Source organism: Ammospiza caudacuta, chromosome 20 (assembly GCF_027887145.1).
Source record: "Ammospiza caudacuta isolate bAmmCau1 chromosome 20, bAmmCau1.pri, whole genome shotgun sequence".
NCBI lineage: Eukaryota > Metazoa > Chordata > Aves > Passeriformes > Passerellidae > Ammospiza > Ammospiza caudacuta.
This window is the reverse complement of record NC_080612.1, coordinates 143335-164522: the sequence shown is the minus strand read 5'-3', so window position 1 is coordinate 164522 and position 21188 is coordinate 143335.

Genomic DNA, 21188 nt, shown 5'->3' with positions numbered 1-21188 from the left:
GGGAGTGCAGAAGTGCCACAACATGGCTGCTTTCACGCCTTTTTCCTTGGCAAGACGCCTAACACCAGGCTGACTTACCTTCCCAGGGTTACTGTTAGGCTTAGGCCTAGGGCTAGGATTTTTAAAACTAGGAAGCCCTTAGCTCCAGGCACACTGCAGCTGTTCAAGGCATCCCAAGGGGAGTACAAAAGTGCAACAACATGGCAGCTTTCACAGCTTTTTCCTTGGCACCATCCCTATACCTAGGCTGATTTATCTGCCTAGGGTTAGGGTTAGGGTTCAGCATAGGGCTTGGATTTCTTTGACCAGGAAGCCCTGAGTTCCAGGCTTACTTCATCTGCCAAAGGCATCCCAAAGGGAGTGCAGAAGTGCCACAACATGGCTGCTTTCATGTTGTTGTTATCTTATTGTATTTCATATTTCTGGAGTCCCATCTTAAAGTCCATACCTTCTTGCTGGTCCTATTATGCAGCTCCTCTCTGCAGCACAGTTCCTCATGGCTTCCATAGGGGCTCCTCCTGGGCTCTCGACCCAACCCCCTTTTATCCCAGAGGCCTTCATGAGCTACAGCTGCTACCCAACCAAGGATCCCACAGCTGTAGCTCATCCAGAGCAACAGGACCCACCTATCTAATACATAGGACTCTCACTACATATATATATTCACAAGGACTCCTTTATAACAATACATATATTCAGGCCCCTACATTTCCCCCCTTTTCTTTTAACAATTTCTCAATTACACAGTTACAATATCCATATCTGTCCCAGCTCCCAGGCTGCCACAGCTCTCGGCTGTCCTATCTTCCACTGTCCCAGCTCTCCAGCTGCCACAGCTCTCGGCTGTCCGGGGGATTCCATACCTAATACATATATTCAGGCCCCTACATTTCCCCCCTTTTCTTTTAACAATTTCTCCATTACACAGTTACAATATCCATATCTGTCCCAGCTCTCAGGCTGCCACAGCTCTCAGCTGTCCTATCTTCATCTGTCCCAGCTCTCAGGCTGCCACAGCTCTCGGCTGTCCTATATTCCACTGTCCCAGCTCTCCGGCTGCCACAGCTCTCGGCTGTCCGGGGGATTCCATACCTAATACATATATTCAGGCCCCTACATTATTGTTGTTGTTATCTTATTGTATTTCATATTTCTGGAGTCCCATCTTAAAGTCCATACCTTCTTGCTGGTCCTATTATGCAGCTCCTCTCTGCAGCACAGTTCCTCATGGCTTCCATAGGGGCTCCTTCTGGGCTCTCGACCCAACCCCCTTTTATCCCAGAGGCCTTCATGAGCTACAGCTGCTACCCAACCAAGGATCCCACAGCTGTAGCTCATCCAGAGCAACAGGACCCACCTATCTAATACATAGGACTCTCACTACATATATATATATTCACAAGGACTCCTTTATAACAATACATATATTCAGGCCCCTACACTTTCACGGCTTTTCCCTTAGGAAGAACCCTAATACCCGGCTGATTTACCTTCCTAGGGTTACTGTTAGGCTTAGGCCTAGGACTTTTAAAACCAGGAAGCCCTGGGCTCCAGGCACACTGCAGCTGCGAAAGGCATCCCAAGGGGAGCGCAAAAGTGACGCAACTTGGCTGCCACCACTGATATTTCCATGAGACCATCCCGAACCATAGGTTGATTTTCCTTCCTAGGGTTAAGGTTTGAGTTACGCCTAGGGTAAGGGTTCTATTAACCAGAAAGCCCTGAGTTCCAAGAACACAGCAGCTGCGAAGGACTAGCCAAGAAGAGCGCAAAAGTACCACAACATGCCTGCCTCCACAGCTTTTTCCTTGGGGACATGCCTAATTCCTGGCTGATTTGCCTTTCTCGTCTTAGGGTTGGGGTTCGGCCTAGGGCTAGGATTTTTAAAAGCAGGAAGCCCTGAGTTCCAGGCACACTGGAGCTGTGAAAGGCATCCAAAAGGGAGTGCAAAAGTGCCACAACATGGCTGCTTTCACGGCTTTTTCCTTGGCAAGACGCCTAACACCAGGCTGATTTACCTTCCCAGGGTTACTGTTAGGCTTAGGCCTAGGGCTAGGATTTTTGAAACTAGGAAGCCCTTAGCTCCAGGCACACTGCAGCTGTTCAAGGCATCCCAAGGGGAGTACAAAAGTGCAACAACATGGCAGCTTTCACAGCTTTTTCCTTGGCACCATCCCTATACCTAGGCTGATTTATCTGCCTAGGGTTAGGGTTAGGGTTCAGCCTAGGGCTGTGATTTCTTTAACCAGGAAGCCCTGAGTTCCAGGCTTACTTCATCTGCCAAAGGCATCCCAAAGGGAGTGCAGAAGTGCCACAACATGGCTGCTTTCACGGCTTTTCCCTTAGGAAGAACCCTAATACCCGGCTGATTTACCTTCCTAGGGTTACTGTTAGGCTTAGGCCTAGGACTTTTAAAACCAGGAAGCCCTGGGCTCCAGGCACACTGCAGCTGCAAAAGGCATCCCAAGGGGAGCGCAAAAGTGACGCAACTTGGCTGCCACCACTGATATTTCCATGAGACCATCCCGAACCATAGGCTGATTTTCCTTCCTAGGGTTAAGGTTTGAGTTACGCCTAGGGTAAGGGTTCTATTAACCAGAAAGCCCTGAGTTCCAAGAACACAGCAGCTGCGAAGGACTAGCCAAGAAGAGCGCAAAAGTACCACAACATGCCTGCCTCCACAGCTTTTTCCTTGGGGACATGCCTAATTCCTGGCTGATTTGCCTTTCTCGTCTTAGGGTTGGGGTTCGGCCTAGGGCTAGGATTTTTAAAATCAGGAAGCCCTGAGTTCCAGGCACACTGGACCTGTGAAAGGCATCCAAAAGGGAGTGCAGAAGTGCCACAACATGGCTGTTTCACGGCTTTTTCCTTGGCAAGAAACCTAACATCAGGCTGATTTACTTTCCCAGGGTTACTGTTAGGCTTAGGCCTAGGGCTAGGATTTTTAAAACTAGGAAGCCCTTAGCTCCAGGCACACTGCAGCTGTTCAAGGCATCCCAAGGGGAGTACAAAAGTGCAACAACATGGCAGCTTTCACAGCTTTTTCCTTGGCACCATCCCTATACCTAGGCTGATTTATCTGCCTAGGGTTAGGGTTAGGGTTCAGCCTAGGGCTTGGATTTTTTTAACCAGGAAGCCCTGAGTTCCAGGCTTACTTCATCTGCCAAAGGCATCCCAAAGGGAGTGCAGAAGTGCCACAACATGGCTGCTTTCACGGCTTTTCCCTTAGGAAGAACCCTAATACCCGGCTGATTTACCTTCCTAGGGTTACTGTTAGGCTTAGGCCTAGGACTTTTAAAACCAGGAAGCCCTGGGCTCCAGGCACACTGCAGCTGCGAAAGGCATCCCAAGGGGAGCGCAAAAGTGACGCAACTTGGCTGCCACCACTGATATTTCCTAGAGACCATCCCGAACCATAAGCTGATTTTCCTTCCTAGGGTTAAGGTTTGAGTTACGCCTATGGTAAGGGTCAATTAACCGGAAAGCCCTGAGTTCTAAGAACACAGCAGCTGCGAAGGACTACCCAAGAAGAGCGCAAAAGTACCACAACATGCCTGCCTCCACAGCTTTTTCCTTGGGGACATGCCTAATTCCTGGCTGATTTGCCTTTCTCGTCTTAGGGTTGGGGTTCGGCCTAGGGCTAGGATTTTTAAAAGCAGGAAGCCCTGAGTTCCAGGCACACTGGAGCTGTGAAAGGCATCCAAAAGGGAGTGCAAAAGTGCCACAACATGGCTGCTTTCACGGCTTTTTCCTTGGCAAGACGCCTAACACCAGGCTGATTTACCTTCCCAGGGTTACTGTTAGGCTTAGGCCTAGGGCTAGGATTTTTAACACTAGGAAGCCCTTAGCTCCAGGCACACTGCAGCTGTTCAAGGCATCCCAAGGGGAGTACAAAAGTGCAGCAACATGGCAGCTTTCACAGCTTTTTCCTTGGCACCATCCCTATACCTAGGCTGATTTATCTGCCTAGGGTTAGGGTTAGGGTTCAGCCTAGGGCTAGGATTTTTAAAATCAGGAAGCCCTGAGTTCCAGGCACACTGGAGCTGTGAAAGGCATCCAAAAGGGAGTGCAAAAGTGCCACAACATGGCTGCTTTCACGGCTTTTTCCTTGTCGAAAAGAAACTTGTCCAAAACAGCTTCCAATCGAATGTTCATGTGATCGGAAAAGTCAGAAGAGTGCAAAGGTACTGTTTTCTAGAATTTGGCAAGCTGCGCACACAATCCCAGTGTTGTACAGCTTCCTTCTTCACCTTTCCGATGGTCCCGCTGTCTCCGTCTCCCGGAGGCGAAGAAGCGGCTTCTTCGCGCAAAGACAATTGTGCCGCTCACTGTGCTCTCCTTAGCGAGGCTTTTGCCGAAAGACGCCCGGGAGCGGCTCTTAGCTCCGGAGAGCGTCGTACCTTCGTCTTTAGCGTCTCTTCTCGTCTACATCTTAGCAAAAAGGTTTTCCACTGTTTGCCTAGGAAAAACTTTGCCAGCACAGAAAACATCTCCCATCGTGTTCTAGACGTTGCACGGAGGTCTTCCAAGTGTTTGGCATGAAGAAAAGAAAAGTTGTCCAAAACAGCTTCCAATCGAATGTTCATGTGATTGGAAAAGTCAGGAGAGTGCAAAGGTACTGTTTTCTAGCAGTTGGCAATCTGCGCACACAATCCCAGTGTTGTACAGCTTCCTTCTTCACCTCACCGAAGGTGCCGCTCTCTCCGGCTCCCGGAGGCGAAGAAGCGGCTTCATCGCGCATAGACGATTGTGCCGCTCACTGTGCTCTCCTTAGCGCGGCTTCTGCCGAAAGACGCCTGGGAGCGGCTCTTAGCTCCGTAGAGCATCGTACCTTCGTCTTTAGCGTCTCTTCTCGTCTACATCTTAACAAAAAGCTTTTCAACTATGTTTGCCTAGGAAAAACTTTTCCAGAACAGAAAACATCTCCCATCGTGTTCTAGACGTTGCACGGAGGTCTTCCAAGTGTTTGGCATGAAGAAAAGAAAAGTTGTCCAAAACAGCTTCCAATCGAATGTTCATATGATTGGAAAAGTCAGGAGAGTTTAAAGATACTGTTTTCTATCGGTTGGCAGGCTGCGCACACAATCGCAGTGTTGTACAGCTTCCTTCTTCACCTTTCCGAAGGTGCCGCTGTCTCCGGCTCGCGGAGGCGAAGAAGCGGCTTCTTCGCGCAAAGACGATTGTGCCGCTCACTGTGCTCTGCTGAGCGCGGCTTCTGCCGAAAGACGCCCGGGAGCGGCTCTTAGCCCCGGAGAGCATCGTACCTTCGTCTTTAGCGTCTCTTCTCCTCTACATCTTAGCAGAAAGCTTTTCCACTATGTTTGCCTAGGAAAAACTGTGCCAGCACAGAAAACATCTCCCATCATGTTCTAGACGTTGCTCCTAGGTCTTCCAATTTTTTGGCAGGAAGAAAAGAAAAGTTGTCCAAAACAGCTTCCAATCGAATGTTCATATGATTGGAAAAGTCAGGAAAGTGCAAAGGTACTGTTTCCAATCAGTTTACAAGCTGCGCACACAATCCCAGTGTTGTACAGCTTTCTTCTTCACCTGTCCGAAGGTGCCGCTCTCTCCGGCTCCCGGAGGCGAAGAAGCGGCTTCTTCGCGCAAAGACGATTGTGCCGCTCACTGTGCTCTCCATAGGGCGGCTTCTGCCGAAAGAGGCCCGGGAGCGGCTCTTAGCTCCGGAGAGCATCGTACCTTCGTCTTTAGCGTCTCTTCTCGTCTACATCTTAGCAAAAAGCTTTTCAACTATGTCTGGTGAAGAAAAACTGTGCCAGCACAGAAAACATCTCCCATCGTGTTCTAGACGTAGCACGGAGGTCTTCCAAGTGTTTGGCATGAAGAAAAGAAAAGTTGTCCAAATCAGCTTCCAATCGAATGTTCATATGATTGGAAAATCAGGAGAGTGCAAATTTACTGTTTTCTTGCAGTTGGCAAGCTGCGCACAAAATCCCAGTGTTGTGCTGGTTCCTTCTTCACATTTCCGGAGTTGCCGCTCTCTCCGGCTCCCGGAGCCGAAGAAGCCGCTTCTTCGCGCACAGACGATTGTGCCGCTCCCAGTGCTCTGCTGAGCGCGTCATCTGAAGAAAGACGACCAGGAGCGGCGCTTAGCCCCGGAGAGCATCGTACCTTCGTCTTTAGCGTCTCTTCTCGTCTACATCTTAGCAAAAAGCTTTTCCACGGTGTCTGGCTAGGAAAAACTGTGCCGGCACAGAAAAGAACACCCATCGTGATCGAGAAGTTGCAGAGAAGTCGGGCAAGTGTTTGGCAGGAAGAAAAGTTGTCCAAAACAGCTTCCAATCGAATGTTCATGTGTTTGCAGGAGAGTGCAAAGGTACTGTTTTCTATCAGCTGGAGAGCTGCCCACAAAATCCCAGTGTTGTACAGCTTCCTTCTTCACCTTTCCGAAGCTGCCACTCTGTCCGGCTCTTGGAGCAGAAGAAGCCGCTACTTTGCGCTAAGACGATTGTGCCGCTCACAGTGATCTGCTGAGCGCGGCTTCTGCAGAACGACGCCCGAGAGCTGCGCATAGCTCCGGAGAGCATCGTACCTTCGTCTTTACAGTCTCTTCTCGTCTACATCTTAGACGAAAGCTTTTCCACTATGTCTGGCTATGAAAAACCGTGCCAGCACAGAAAACCACACCCATCGTGACCGGGAAGTAGCAGAGAGGTCTGTAAAGTGTTTGGCTGGAAGAAAAGTTGTCCAAAAGAGCTTCCAATCGAATGTTCATGTGTTTGGAAAAGTCAGGAGAGGGCAAAGCTACTGTTTTCTATCAGGTGGCAAGCTGCGCACACAATCCCAGTGTTGTACAGCTTCCTTCTTCACCTTTCCGAAGGTGCCGCTCTCTCCGGCTCCCGGAGGCGAAGAAGCGGCTTCTTCGCGCAAAGACGATTGTGCCGCTCACTGTGCTCTCCATAGCGCGGCTTCTGCCGAAAGAGGCCCGGGAGCGGCTCTTAGCTCCGGAGAGCATCGTACCTTCGTCTTTAGCGTCTCTTCTCGTCTACATCTTAGCAAAAAGCTTTTCAACTATGTCTGGTGAGGAAAAACTGTGCCAGCACAGAAAACATCGTGTTCTGGACGTTGCACGGAGGTCTTCCAAGTGTTTGACATGAAGAAAAGAAAAGTTGTCCAAAACAGCTTCCAATCGAATGTTCATGTGATTGGAAAAGGCAGGAGAGTGCAGAGGTACTGTTTTCTATCAGGTGGCAAGCTGCGCACACAATCCCAGTGTTGTACAGCTTCCTTCTTCACCTTTCCGAAGGTGCCGCTCTCTCCGGCTCCCGGAGGCGAAGAAGCGGCTTCTTCGCGCAAAGACGATTGTGCCGCTCACTGTGCTCTCCTTAGCGCGGCTTCTGCCGAAAGACGCCCGGGAGCGGCTCTTAGCTCCGGAGAGCATCGTACCTTCGTCTTTAGCGTCTTTTGTGGTCTACATCCTAGCAGAAAGATTTTCCACTCTGTCTGGCTATGAAAAACCGTGCCAGCGCAGAAAACAACTCCCATCGTGACAGGGAAGTTGCAGAGAGGTCTGTAAAGTGTTTGGCTGGAAGAAAAGTTGTCCAAAACAGCTTCCAATCGAATGTTCATGTGATTGAAAAAGTCAGGAGAGTGCAAAGGCACTGTTTTCTATCAGCTGGAGAGCTGCCCACAAAATCCCAGTGTTGTACAGCTTCCTTCTTCACCTTTCCGAAGGTGCCGCTCTCTCCGGCTCTTGGAGCAGTAGAAGCCGCTTCTTCGCGCAAAGACGATTGTGCTGCTCACAGTGCTGTGCTGAGCGCGGCTTTTGCCAATAGACGCCCGGGAGCGGCTCTTAGCACCGGAGAGCATCGTACCTTCGTCTTTAGCGTCTCTTCTCGTCTACATCTTAGAGGAAAGGTTTTCCACTATGTCGTGCTAGGAAAAACAGTGCCAGCACAGAAAACATCTCCCATCGTGATCGAGAAGTTGCATAGAAGTCTGGCAAGGGTTTGGCTGGAAGAAAAGTTGTCCAAAACAGCTTCCAATCGAATGTTCATGTGATTGGAAAAGTCAGGAGAGTGCAAAGGTACTGTTTTCTATCATCTGGCAAGCTGGGCACAGAATCCCAGTGTTGTACAGCTTCCTTCTTCACCTTTTCGAAACTGCCGCTCTCTCCGGCTCAAGGAGCCGAAGAAGCGGCTTCTTCGCGCAAAGACGATTGTGCCGCTCACTGTGCTCTCCTTAGAGCGGCTTCTGCCGAAAGAGGCCCGGGAGCGGCTCTTAGCTCCGGAGAGCATCGTACCTTCGTCTTTAGCGTCTCTTCTCGTCTACATTTTAGTCGAAAGCTTTTCCACTATGTCTGCTAGGAAAAACCATGCCAACAAAGAAAACAACTCCCATCGTGACCGAGAAGTTGCACGGAGGCCTGGAAAGTGTTTGGCTGGAAGAAAAGAAAAGTTGTCCAAAAGAGCTTCCAATCGAATGTTCATGTGTTTGGAAAAGTCAGGAGAGGGCAAAGCTACTGTTTTCTATCAGGTGGCAAGCTGCGCACACAATCCCAGTGTTGTACAGCTTCCTTCTTCACCTGTCCGAAGGTGCCGCTCTCTCCGGCTCCCGGAGGCGAAGAAGCGGCTTCTTCGCGCAAAGACGATTGTGCCGCTCACTGTGCTCTCCATAGGGCGGCTTCTGCCGAAAGAGGCCCGGGAGCGGCTCTTAGCTCCGGAGAGCATCGTACCTTCGTCTTTAGCGTCTCTTCTCGTCTACATCTTAGCAAAAAGCTTTTCAACTATGTCTGGTGAGGAAAAACTGTGCCAGCACAGAAAACATCTCCCATCGTGTTCTGGACGTTGCACGGAGGTCTTCCAAGTGTTTGACATGAAGAAAAGAAAAGTTGTCCAAAACAGCTTCCAATCGAATGTTCATGTGATTGGAAAATCAGGAGAGTGCAAAGGTACTGTTTTCTATCAGGTGGCAAGCTGCGCACACAATCGCAGTGTTGTACAGCTTCCTTCTTCACCTTTCCGAAGGTGCCGCTCTCTCCGGCTCCCGGAGGCGAAGAAGCGGCTTCTTCGCGCAAAGACGATTGTGCCGCTCACTGTGCTCTCTTAGCGCGGCTTCTGCTAAAAGAAGCCCGGGAGCGGCACTTAGCTCCGGAGAGTATCGTAACTTCGTCTTTAGCGTCTTTTGGTCTACATCTTAGCAAAAAGCTTTTCCACTATGTCTATCTAGGAAAAACCGTGACAGCTTAGAAAACATCACCCATCGTGATCGAGAAGTTGGCAAGCTGGGCACACAATCCCAGTGCTGTACAGCTTCATTCTTCACCTTTCCGAAGCTGCCGCTCTCTCCGGCTGCCCGAGGCGAAGAAGTGGCTTCTTCGCGCAAAGACGATTGTGCCGCTCACTGTGCTCTCCATAGCGCGGCTTCTGCCGAAAGAGGCCCGGGAGCGGCGCTTAGCTCAGGAGAGCATCGTACCTTCGTCTTTAGCGTCTCTTCTCCTCTACATCTTAGCAGAAAACTTTTCCACTATGATTTCCTAGGAAAAACTTTGCCAGCACTGAAAACACCTCCTATCGTGCTCTAGACGTTGCACGGAGGTGTGCCGAGTGTTTCGGAAGAAGGGAAAGAAACTTGTCCAAAACAGCTTCCAATCGAATGTTCATATTATTGGAAAAGTCAGGAAAGTGCAAAGGTACTATTTCCTATCAGTTGGCAAGCTGCGCACACAATCCCAGTGTTGTACAGCTTCCTTCTTCACCTGTCCGAAGGTGCCACTCTCTCCGGCTCCCGGAGGCGAAAAAGCGGCTTCTTCGCGCAAAGACGATTGTGCCGCTCACTCTGCTCTCCTAAGCGCGGCTACTGCCGAAAGAGGCCCGGAAGCGGCTCTTAGCTCCGGAGGGCATCGTACCTTCGTCTTTAGCGTCTCTTCTCGTCTACAGCTTAGCAAAAAGCTTTTCCACTATGTCTGTCGAGGAAAAACTTTGCCAGCACAGAAAACATCTCCTAACGTGTTCTAGACGTTCCTCGGAGGTGTGCCGAGTGTTTCGGAAGAAGGGAAAGAAACTTGTCCAAAACAGCTTCCAATCGAATGTTCATGTGATTGGAAAAGTCAGGAAAGTGCAAAGGTACTATTTCCTGTCAGTTGGCAAGCTGCGCACAGAATCCCAGTGTTGTACAGCTTCCTTCTTCACCTGTCCGAAGGTGCCACTCTCTCCGGCTCCCGGAGGCGAAAAAGCGGCTTCTTCGCGCAAAGACGAATGTGCCGCTCACTCTGCTCTCCTAAGCGCGGCTACTGCCGAAAGACGCCCGGGAGCGGCTCTTAGCTCCGGAGAGCATCGTACCTTCGTCTTTAGCGTCTCTTCTCGTCTACATCTTAGCAAAAAGCATTTCCGCTATGTCTGGCGAGGAAAAACTTTGCCAGCACTGAAACACCTACTATCGTGTTCTAGACCTAGCACCGAGGTGTGCCGAGTGCTATGGAAGAAGGGAACGAAACTTGTCCAAAACAGCTTCCAATCGAATGTTCATGTGATTGGAAAAGTCAGAAGAGTGCAAATGTACTGTTTTCTATCAGATGGCAAGCTGCGCACACAATCCCAGTGTTGTACGGCTTTCTTCTTCACCTGTCCGAAGGTGCCACTCTCTCCGGCTCCCGAAGGCGAAAAAGCGGCTTCTTCGCGCAAAGAAGATTGTGCCGCTCACTGTGCTCTCCTTAGAGCGGCTTCTGCCGAAAGAGGCCCGGGAGCGGCTCTTAGCTCCGGAGAGCATTGTACCTTCTTCTTTAGCGTCTCTTCTCGTCTACATCTTAGACGAAAGCTTTTCCACTCTGTCTGGCTATGAAAAACCGTGCCAGCGCAGAAAACAACTCCCATCGTGTTCTAGAGGTTGCACGATCCCTATACTTAGGCTGATTTTCCTTCCTGGAAATAAAGTTAGGTTTCAGCCTAGGGCTTGGGTTTCTTTAACCAGGAAGCCCTGAGTTCCAGGCTTACTTCATCTGCCAAAGGCATCCCAAAGGGAGTGCAGAAGTGCCACAACATGGCTGCTTTCACGGCTTTTCCCTTAGGAAGAACCCTAATACCCGGCTGATTTACCTTCCTAGGGTTACTGTTAGGCTTAGGCCTAGGACTTTTAAAACCAGGAAGCCCTGGGCTCCAGGCACACTGCAGCTGCGAAAGGCATCCCAAGGGGAGCGCAAAAGTGACGCAACTTGGCTGCCTCCACAGCTTTTTCCTTGGGGACATGCCTAATTCCTGGCTGATTTGCCTTTCTCGTCTTAGGGTTGGGGTTCGGCCTAGGGCTAGGATTTTTAAAATCAGGAAGCCCTGAGTTCCAGGCACCCTGCAGCTGTGAAAGGCATCCAAAAGGGAGTGCAAAAGTGCCACAACATGGCTGCTTTCACGGCTTTTTCCTTGGCAAGAAGCCTAACACCAGGCTGATTTGCCTTCCAAGGGTTACTGTTAGGCTTAGGCCTAGGGCTAGGATTTTTAAAACTAGGAAGCCCTGGGCTCCAGGCACACTGCAGCTGTTCAAGGCATCCCAAGGGGAGTACAAAAGTGCAACAACATGGCAGCTTTCACAGCTTTTTCCTTGGCACCATCCCTATACCTAGGCTGATTTATCTGCCTAGGGTTAGGGTTAGGGTTCAGCCTAGGGCTTGCATTTTTTTAACCAGGAAGCCCTGAGTTCCAGGCTTACTTCATCTGCCAAAGGCATCCCAAAGGGAGTGCAGAAGTGCCACAACATGGCTGCTTTCACGGCTTTTCCCTTAGGAAGAACCCTAATACCCGGCTGATTTACCTTCCTAGGGTTACTGTTAGGCTTAGGCCTAGGACTTTTAAAACCAGGAAGCCCTGGGCTCCAGGCACACTGCAGCTGCAAAAGGCATCCCAAGGGGAGCGCAAAAGTGACGCAACTTGGCTGCCACCACTGATATTTCCATGAGACCATCCCGAACCATAGGCTGATTTTCCTTCCTAGGGTTAAGGTTTGAGTTACGCCTAGGGTAAGGGTCTATTAACCAGAAAGCCCTGAGTTCCAAGAACACAGCAGCTGCGAAGGACTAGCCAAGAAGAGCGCAAAAGTACCACAACATGCCTGCCTCCACAGCTTTTTCCTTGGGGACATGCCTAATTCCTGGCTGATTTGCCTTTCTCGTCATAGGGTTGGGGTTCGGCCTAGGGCTAGGATTTTTAAAAGCAGGAAGCCCTGAGTTCCAGGCACACTGCAGCTGTGAAAGGCATCCAAAAGGGAGTGCAAAAGTGCCACAACATGGCTGCTTTCACGGCTTTTTCCTTGGCAAGAAGCCTAACATCAGGCTGATTTACTTTCCCAGGGTTACTGTTAGGCTTAGGCCTAGGGCTAGGATTTTTGAAACTAGGAAGCCCTTAGCTCCAGGCACACTGCAGCTGTTCAAGGCATCCCAAGGGGAGTACAAAAGTGCAACAACATGGCAGCTTTCACAGCTTTTTCCTTGGCACCATCCCTATACCTAGGCTGATTTATCTGCCTAGGGTTAGGGTTAGGGTCCAGCCTAGGGCTGTGATTTCTTTAACCAGGAAGCCCTGAGTTCCAGGCTTACTTCATCTGCCAAAGGCATCCCAAAGGGAGTGCAGAAGTGCCACAACATGGCTGCTTTCACGGCTTTTCCCTTAGGAAGAACCCTAATACCCGGCTGATTTACCTTCCTAGGGTTACTGTTAGGCTTAGGCCTAGGACTTTTAAAACCAGGAAGCCCTGGGCTCCAGGCACACTGCAGCTGCAAAAGGCATCCCAAGGGGAGCGCAAAAGTGACGCAACTTGGCTGCCACCACTGATATTTCCATGAGACCATCCCGAACCATAGGCTGATTTTCCTTCCTACGGTTAAGGTTTGAGTTACGCCTAGGGGAAGGGTCTATTAACCAGAAAGCCCTGAGTTCCAAGAACACAGCAGCTGCGAAGGACTAGCCAAGAAGAGCGCAAAAGTACCACAACATGCCTGCCTCCACAGCTTTTTCCTTGGGGACATGCCTAATTCCTGGCTGATTTGCCTTTCTCGTCTTAGGGTTGGGGTTCGGCCTAGGGCTAGGATTTTTAAAAGCAGGAAGCCCTGAGTTCCAGGCACACTGCAGCTGTGAAAGGCATCCAAAAGGGAGTGCAAAAGTGCCACAACATGGCTGCTTTCACGGCTTTTTCCTTGGCAAGAAGCCTAACATCAGGCTGATTTACTTTCCCAGGGTTACTGTTAGGCTTAGGCCTAGGGCTAGGATTTTTGAAACTAGGAAGCCCTTAGCTCCAGGCACACTGCAGCTGTTCAAGGCATCCCAAGGGGAGTACAAAAGTGCAACAACATGGCAGCTTTCACAGCTTTTTCCTTGGCAAGAAGCCTAACACCAGGCTGATTTACTTTCCCAGGGTTACTGTTAGGCTTAGGCCTAGGGCTAGGATTTTTGAAACTAGGAAGCCCTTAGCTCCAGGCACACTGCAGCTGTTCAAGGCATCCCAAGGGGAGTACAAAAGTGCAACAACATGGCAGCTTTCACAGCTTTTTCCTTGGCACCATCCCTATACCTAGGCTGATTTATCTGCCTAGGGTTAGGGTTAGGGTTCAGCCTAGGGCTTGGATTTCTTTAACCAGGAAGCCCTGAGTTCCAGGCTTACTTCATCTGCCAAAGGCATCCCAAGGGAGTGCAGAAGTGCCACAACATGGCTGCTTTCACGGCTTTTTCCTTGGCAAGAAGCCTAACATCAGGCTGATTTACTTTCCCAGGGTTACTGTTAGGCTTAGGCCTAGGGCTAGGATTTTTGAAACTAGGAAGCCCTTAGCTCCAGGCACACTGCAGCTGTTCAAGGCATCCCAAGGGGAGTACAAAAGTGCAACAACATGGCAGCTTTCACAGCTTTTTCCTTGGCACCATCCCTATACCTAGGCTGATTTATCTGCCTAGGGTTAGGGTTAGGGTTCAGCCTAGGGCTTGGATTTCTTTAACCAGGAAGCCCTGAGTTCCAGGCTTACTTCATCTGCCAAAGGCATCCCAAAGGGAGTGCAGAAGTGCCACAACATGGCTGCTTTCACGCCTTTTTCCTTGGCAAGACGCCTAACACCAGGCTGACTTACCTTCCCAGGGTTACTGTTAGGCTTAGGCCTAGGGCTAGGATTTTTAAAACTAGGAAGCCCTTAGCTCCAGGCACACTGCAGCTGTTCAAGGCATCCCAAGGGGAGTACAAAAGTGCAACAACATGGCAGCTTTCACAGCTTTTTCCTTGGCACCATCCCTATACCTAGGCTGATTTATCTGCCTAGGGTTAGGGTTAGGGTTCAGCCTAGGGCTTGGATTTCTTTGACCAGGAAGCCCTGAGTTCCAGGCTTACTTCATCTGCCAAAGGCATCCCAAAGGGAGTGCAGAAGTGCCACAACATGGCTGCTTTCATGTTGTTGTTATCTTATTGTATTTCATATTTCTGGAGTCCCATCTTAAAGTCCATACCTTCTTGCTGGTCCTATTATGCAGCTCCTCTCTGCAGCACAGTTCCTCATGGCTTCCATAGGGGCTCCTCCTGGGCTCTCGACCCAACCCCCTTTTATCCCAGAGGCCTTCATGAGCTACAGCTGCTACCCAACCAAGGATCCCACAGCTGTAGCTCATCCAGAGCAACAGGACCCACCTATCTAATACATAGGACTCTCACTACATATATATATTCACAAGGACTCCTTTATAACAATACATATATTCAGGCCCCTACATTTCCCCCCTTTTCTTTTAACAATTTCTCAATTACACAGTTACAATATCCATATCTGTCCCAGCTCCCAGGCTGCCACAGCTCTCGGCTGTCCTATCTTCCACTGTCCCAGCTCTCCAGCTGCCACAGCTCTCGGCTGTCCGGGGGATTCCATACCTAATACATATATTCAGGCCCCTACATTTCCCCCCTTTTCTTTTAACAATTTCTCCATTACACAGTTACAATATCCATATCTGTCCCAGCTCTCAGGCTGCCACAGCTCTCAGCTGTCCTATCTTCATCTGTCCCAGCTCTCAGGCTGCCACAGCTCTCGGCTGTCCTATATTCCACTGTCCCAGCTCTCCGGCTGCCACAGCTCTCGGCTGTCCGGGGGATTCCATACCTAATACATATATTCAGGCCCCTACATTATTGTTGTTGTTATCTTATTGTATTTCATATTTCTGGAGTCCCATCTTAAAGTCCATACCTTCTTGCTGGTCCTATTATGCAGCTCCTCTCTGCAGCACAGTTCCTCATGGCTTCCATAGGGGCTCCTTCTGGGCTCTCGACCCAACCCCCTTTTATCCCAGAGGCCTTCATGAGCTACAGCTGCTACCCAACCAAGGATCCCACAGCTGTAGCTCATCCAGAGCAACAGGACCCACCTATCTAATACATAGGACTCTCACTACATATATATATATTCACAAGGACTCCTTTATAACAATACATATATTCAGGCCCCTACACTTTCACGGCTTTTCCCTTAGGAAGAACCCTAATACCCGGCTGATTTACCTTCCTAGGGTTACTGTTAGGCTTAGGCCTAGGACTTTTAAAACCAGGAAGCCCTGGGCTCCAGGCACACTGCAGCTGCGAAAGGCATCCCAAGGGGAGCGCAAAAGTGACGCAACTTGGCTGCCACCACTGATATTTCCATGAGACCATCCCGAAACATAGGTTGATTTTCCTTCCTAGGGTTAAGGTTTGAGTTACGCCTAGGGTAAGGGTCTATTAACCAGAAAGCCCTGAGTTCCAAGAACACAGCAGCTGCGAAGGACTAGCCAAGAAGAGCGCAAAAGTACCACAACATGCCCGCCTCCACAGCTTTTTCCTTGGGGACATGCCTAATTCCTGGCTGATTTGCCTTTCTCGTCTTAGGGTTGGGGTTCGGCCTAGGGCTAGGATTTTTAAAATCAGGAAGCCCTGAGTTCCAGGCACACTGGAGCTGTGAAAGGCATCCAAAAGGGAGTGCAAAAGTGCCACAACATGGCTGCTTTCACGGCTTTTTCCTTGGCAAGAAGCCTAACACCAGGCTGACATACTTTCCCAGGGTTACTGTTAGGCTTAGGCCTAGGGCTAGGATTTTTAAAACTAGGAAGCCCTGGGCTCCAGGCACACTGCAGCTGTGAAAGGCATCCCAAGGGGAGTACAAAAGTGCAACAACATGGCAGCTTTCACAGCTTTTTCCTTGGCAAGAAGCCTAACACCAGGCTGATTTACTTTCCCAGGGTTACTGTTAGGCTTAGGCCTAGGGCTAGGATTTTTGAAACTAGGAAGCCCTTAGCTCCAGGCACACTGCAGCTGTTCAAGGCATCCCAAGGGGAGTACAAAAGTGCAACAACATGGCAGCTTTCACAGCTTTTTCCTTGGCACCATCCCTATACCTAGGCTGATTTATCTGCCTAGGGTTAGGGTTAGGGTTCAGCCTAGGGCTTGGATTTCTTTAACCAGGAAGCCCTGAGTTCCAGGCTTACTTCATCTGCCAAAGGCATCCCAAGGGAGTGCAGAAGTGCCACAACATGGCTGCTTTCACGGCTTTTTCCTTGGCAAGAAGCCTAACATCAGGCTGATTTACTTTCCCAGGGTTACTGTTAGGCTTAGGCCTAGGGCTAGGATTTTTGAAACTAGGAAGCCCTTAGCTCCAGGCACACTGCAGCTGTTCAAGGCATCCCAAGGGGAGTACAAAAGTGCAACAACATGGCAGCTTTCACAGCTTTTTCCTTGGCACCATCCCTATACCTAGGCTGATTTATCTGCCTAGGGTTAGGGTTAGGGTTCAGCCTAGGGCTTGGATTTCTTTAACCAGGAAGCCCTGAGTTCCAGGCTTACTTCATCTGCCAAAGGCATCCCAAAGGGAGTGCAGAAGTGCCACAACATGGCTGCTTTCACGCCTTTTTCCTTGGCAAGACGCCTAACACCAGGCTGACTTACCTTCCCAGGGTTACTGTTAGGCTTAGGCCTAGGGCTAGGATTTTTGAAACTAGGAAGCCCTTAGCTCCAGGCCCACTGCAGCTGTTCAAGGCATCCCAAGGGGAGTACAAAAGTGCAACAACATGGCAGCTTTCACAGCTTTTTCCTTGGCACCATCCCTATACCTAGGCTGATTTATCTGCCTAGGGTTAGGGTTAGGGTTCAGCCTAGGGCTTGAATTTCTTTAACCAGGAAGCCCTGAGTTCCAGGCTTACTTCATCTGCCAAAGGCATCCCAAAGGGAGTGCAGAAGTGCCACAACATGGCTGCTTTCATGTTGTTGTTATCTTATTGTATTTCATATTTCTGGAGTCCCATCTTAAAGTCCATACCTTCTTGCTGGTCCTATTATGCAGCTCCTCTCTGCAGCACAGTTCCTCATGGCTTCCATAGGGGCTCCTCCTGGGCTCTCGACCCAACCCCCTTTTATCCCAGAGGCCTTCATGAGCTACAGCTGCTACCCAACCAAGGATCCCACAGCTGTAGCTCATCCAGAGCAACAGGACCCACCTATCTAATACATAGGACTCTCACTACATATATATATTCACAAGGACTCCTTTATAACAATACATATATTCAGGCCCCTACATTTCCCCCCTTTTCTTTTAACAATTTCTCAATTACACAGTTACAATATCCATATCTGTCCCAGCTCCCAGGCTGCCACAGCTCTCGGCTGTCCTATCTTCCACTGTCCCAGCTCTCCAGCTGCCACAGCTCTCGGCTGTCCGGGGGATTCCATACCTAATACATATATTCAGGCCCCTACATTTCCCCCCTTTTCTTTTAACAATTTCTCCATTACACAGTTACAATATCCATATCTGTCCCAGCTCTCAGGCTGCCACAGCTCTCAGCTGTCCTATCTTCATCTGTCCCAGCTCTCAGGCTGCCACAGCTCTCGGCTGTCCTATATTCCACTGTCCCAGCTCTCCGGCTGCCACAGCTCTCGGCTGTCCAGGGGAGTCCATACCTAATACATATATTCAGGCCCCTACATTATTGTTGTTGTTATCTTATTGTATTTCATATTTCTGGAGTCCCATCTTAAAGTCCATACCTTCTTGCTGGTCCTATTATGCAGCTCCTCTCTGCAGCACAGTTCCTCATGGCTTCCATAGGGGCTCCTTCTGGGCTCTCGACCCAACCCCCTTTTATCCCAGAGGCCTTCATGAGCTACAGCTGCTACCCAACCAAGGATCCCACAGCTGTAGCTAATCCAGAGCAACAGGACCCACCTATCTAATACATAGGACTCTCACTACATATATATATATTCACAAGGACTCCTTTATAACAATACATATATTCAGGCCCCTACACTTTCACGGCTTTTCCCTTAGGAAGAACCCTAATACCCGGCTGATTTACCTTCCTAGGGTTACTGTTAGGCTTAGGCCTAGGACTTTTAAAACCAGGAAGCCCTGGGCTCCAGGCACACTGCAGCTGCGAAAGGCATCCCAAGGGGAGCGCAAAAGTGACGCAACTTGGCTGCCACCACTGATATTTCCATGAGACCATCCCGAAACATAGGTTGATTTTCCTTCCTAGGGTTAAGGTTTGAGTTACGCCTAGGGTAAGGGTCTATTAACCAGAAAGCCCTGAGTTCCAAGAACACAGCAGCTGCGAAGGACTAGCCAAGAAGAGCGCAAAAGTACCACAACATGCCTGCCTCCACAGCTTTTTCCTTGGGGACATGCCTAATTCCTGGCTGATTTGCCTTTCTCGTCTTAGGGTTGGGGTTCGGCCTAGGGCTAGGATTTTTAAAATCAGGAAGCCCTGAGTTCCAGGCACACTGGAGCTGTGAAAGGCATCCAAAAGGGAGTGCAAAAGTGCCACAACATGGCTGCTTTCACGGCTTTTTCCTTGGCAAGAAGCCTAACACCAGGCTGACATACTTTCCCAGGGTTACTGTTAGGCTTAGGCCTAGGGCTAGGATTTTTGAAACAAGGAAGCCCTGGGCTCCAGGCACACTGCAGCTGTGAAAGGCATCCCAAGGGGAGTACAAAAGTGCAACAACATGGCAGCTTTCACAGCTTTTTCCTTGGCAAGAAGCCTAACACCAGGCTGATTTACTTTCCCAGGGTTACTGTTAGGCTTAGGCCTAGGGCTAGGATTTTTGAAACTAGGAAGCCCTTAGCTCCAGGCACACTGCAGCTGTTCAAGGCATCCCAAGGGGAGTACAAAAGTGCAACAACATGGCAGCTTTCACAGCTTTTTCCTTGGCACCATCCCTATACCTAGGCTGATTTATCTGCCTAGGGTTAGGGTTAGGGTTCAGCCTAGGGCTTGGATTTCTTTAACCAGGAAGCCCTCAGTTCCAGGCTTACTTCATCTGCCAAAGGCATCCCAAAGGGAGTGCAGAAGTGCCACAACATGGCTGCTTTCACGGCTTTTTCCTTGGCAAGAAGCCTAACATCAGGCTGATTTACCTTCCCAGGGTTACTGTTAGGCTTAGGCCTAGGGCTAGGATTTTTGAAACTAGGAAGCCCTGGGCTCCAGGCACACTGCAGCTGTTCAAGGCATCCCAAGGGGAGTACAAAAGTGCAACAACATGGCAGCTTTCACAGCTTTTTCCTTGGCACCATCCCTATACCTAGGCTGATTTATCTGCCTAGGGTTAGGGTTAGGGTTCAGCCTAGGGCTTGAATTTTTTTAACCAGGAAGCCCTGAGTTCCAGGCTTACTTCATCTGCCAAAGGCATCCCAAAGGGAGTGCAGAAGTGCCACAACATGGCTGCTTTCACGGCTTTTCGCTTAGGAAGTAGCCTAATACCCGGCTGATTTACCTTCCTAGGGTTACTGTTAGGCTTAGGCCTAGGACTTTTAAAACCAGGAAGCCCTGGGCTCCAGGCACACTGCAGCTGCGAAAGGCATCCCAAGGGGAGCGCAAAAGTGACGCAACTTGGCTGCCACCACTGATATTTCCATGAGACCATCCCGAACCATAGGTTGATTTTCCTTCCTAGGGTTAAGGTTTGAGTTACGCCTAGGGTAAGGGTTCTATTAACCAGAAAGCCCTGAGTTCCAAGAACACAGCAGCTGCGAAGGACTAGCCAAGAAGAGCGCAAAAGTACCACAACATGCCTGCCTCCACAGCTTTTTCCTTGGGGACATGCCTAATTCCTGGCTGATTTGCCTTTCTCGTCTTAGGGTTGGGGTTCGGCCTAGGGCTAGGATTTTTAAAAGCAGGAAGCCCTGAGTTCCAGGCACACTGCAGCTGTGAAAGGCATCCAAAAGGGAGTGCAAAAGTGCCACAACATGGCTGCTTTCACGGCTTTTTCCTTGGCAAGACGCCTAACACCAGGCTGATTTACCTTCCCAGGGTTACTGTTAGGCTTAGGCCTAGGGCTAGGATTTTTAAAACTAGGAAGCCCTTAGCTCCAGGCACACTGCAGCTGTTCAAGGCATCCCAAGGGGAGTACAAAAGTGCAACAACATGGCAGCTTTCACAGCTTTTTCCTTGGCACCATCCCTATACCTAGGCTGATTTATCTGCCTAGGGTTAGGGTTAGGGTTCAGCCTAGGGCTTGAATTTCTTTAACCAGGAAGCCCTGAGTTCCAGGCTTACTTCATCTGCCAAAGGCATCCCAAAGGGAGTGCAGAAGTGCCACAACATGGCTGCTTTCACGGCTTTTCCCTTAGGAAGAACCCTAATACCCGGCTGATTTACCTTCCTAGGGTTACTGTTAGGCTTAGGCCTAGGACTTTTAAAACCAGGAAGCCCTGGGCTCCAGGCACACTGCAGCTGCAAAAGGCATCCCAAGGGGAGCGCAAAAGTGACGCAACTTGGCTGCCACCACTGATATTTCCATGAGACCATCCCGAACCATAGGCTGATTTTCCTTCCTAGGGTTAAGGTTTGAGTTACGCCTAGGGTAAGGGTTCTATTAACCAGAAAGCCCTGAGTTCCAAGAACACAGCAGCTGCGAAGGACTAGCCAAGAAGAGCGCAAAAGTACCACAACATGCCTGCCTCCACAGCTTTTTCCTTGGGGACATGCCTAATTCCTGACTGATTTGCCTTTCTCGTCTTAGGGTTGGGGTTCGGCCTAGGGCTAGGATTTTTAAAATCAGGAAGCCCTGAGTTCCAGGCACACTGGACCTGTGAAAGGCATCCAAAAGGGAGTGCAAAAGTGCCACAACATGGCTGTTTCACGGCTTTTTCCTTGGCAAGAAACCTAACATCAGGCTGATTTACTTTCCCAGGGTTGCTGTTAGGCTTAGGCCTAGGGCTAGGATTTTTAAAACTAGGAAGCCCTTAG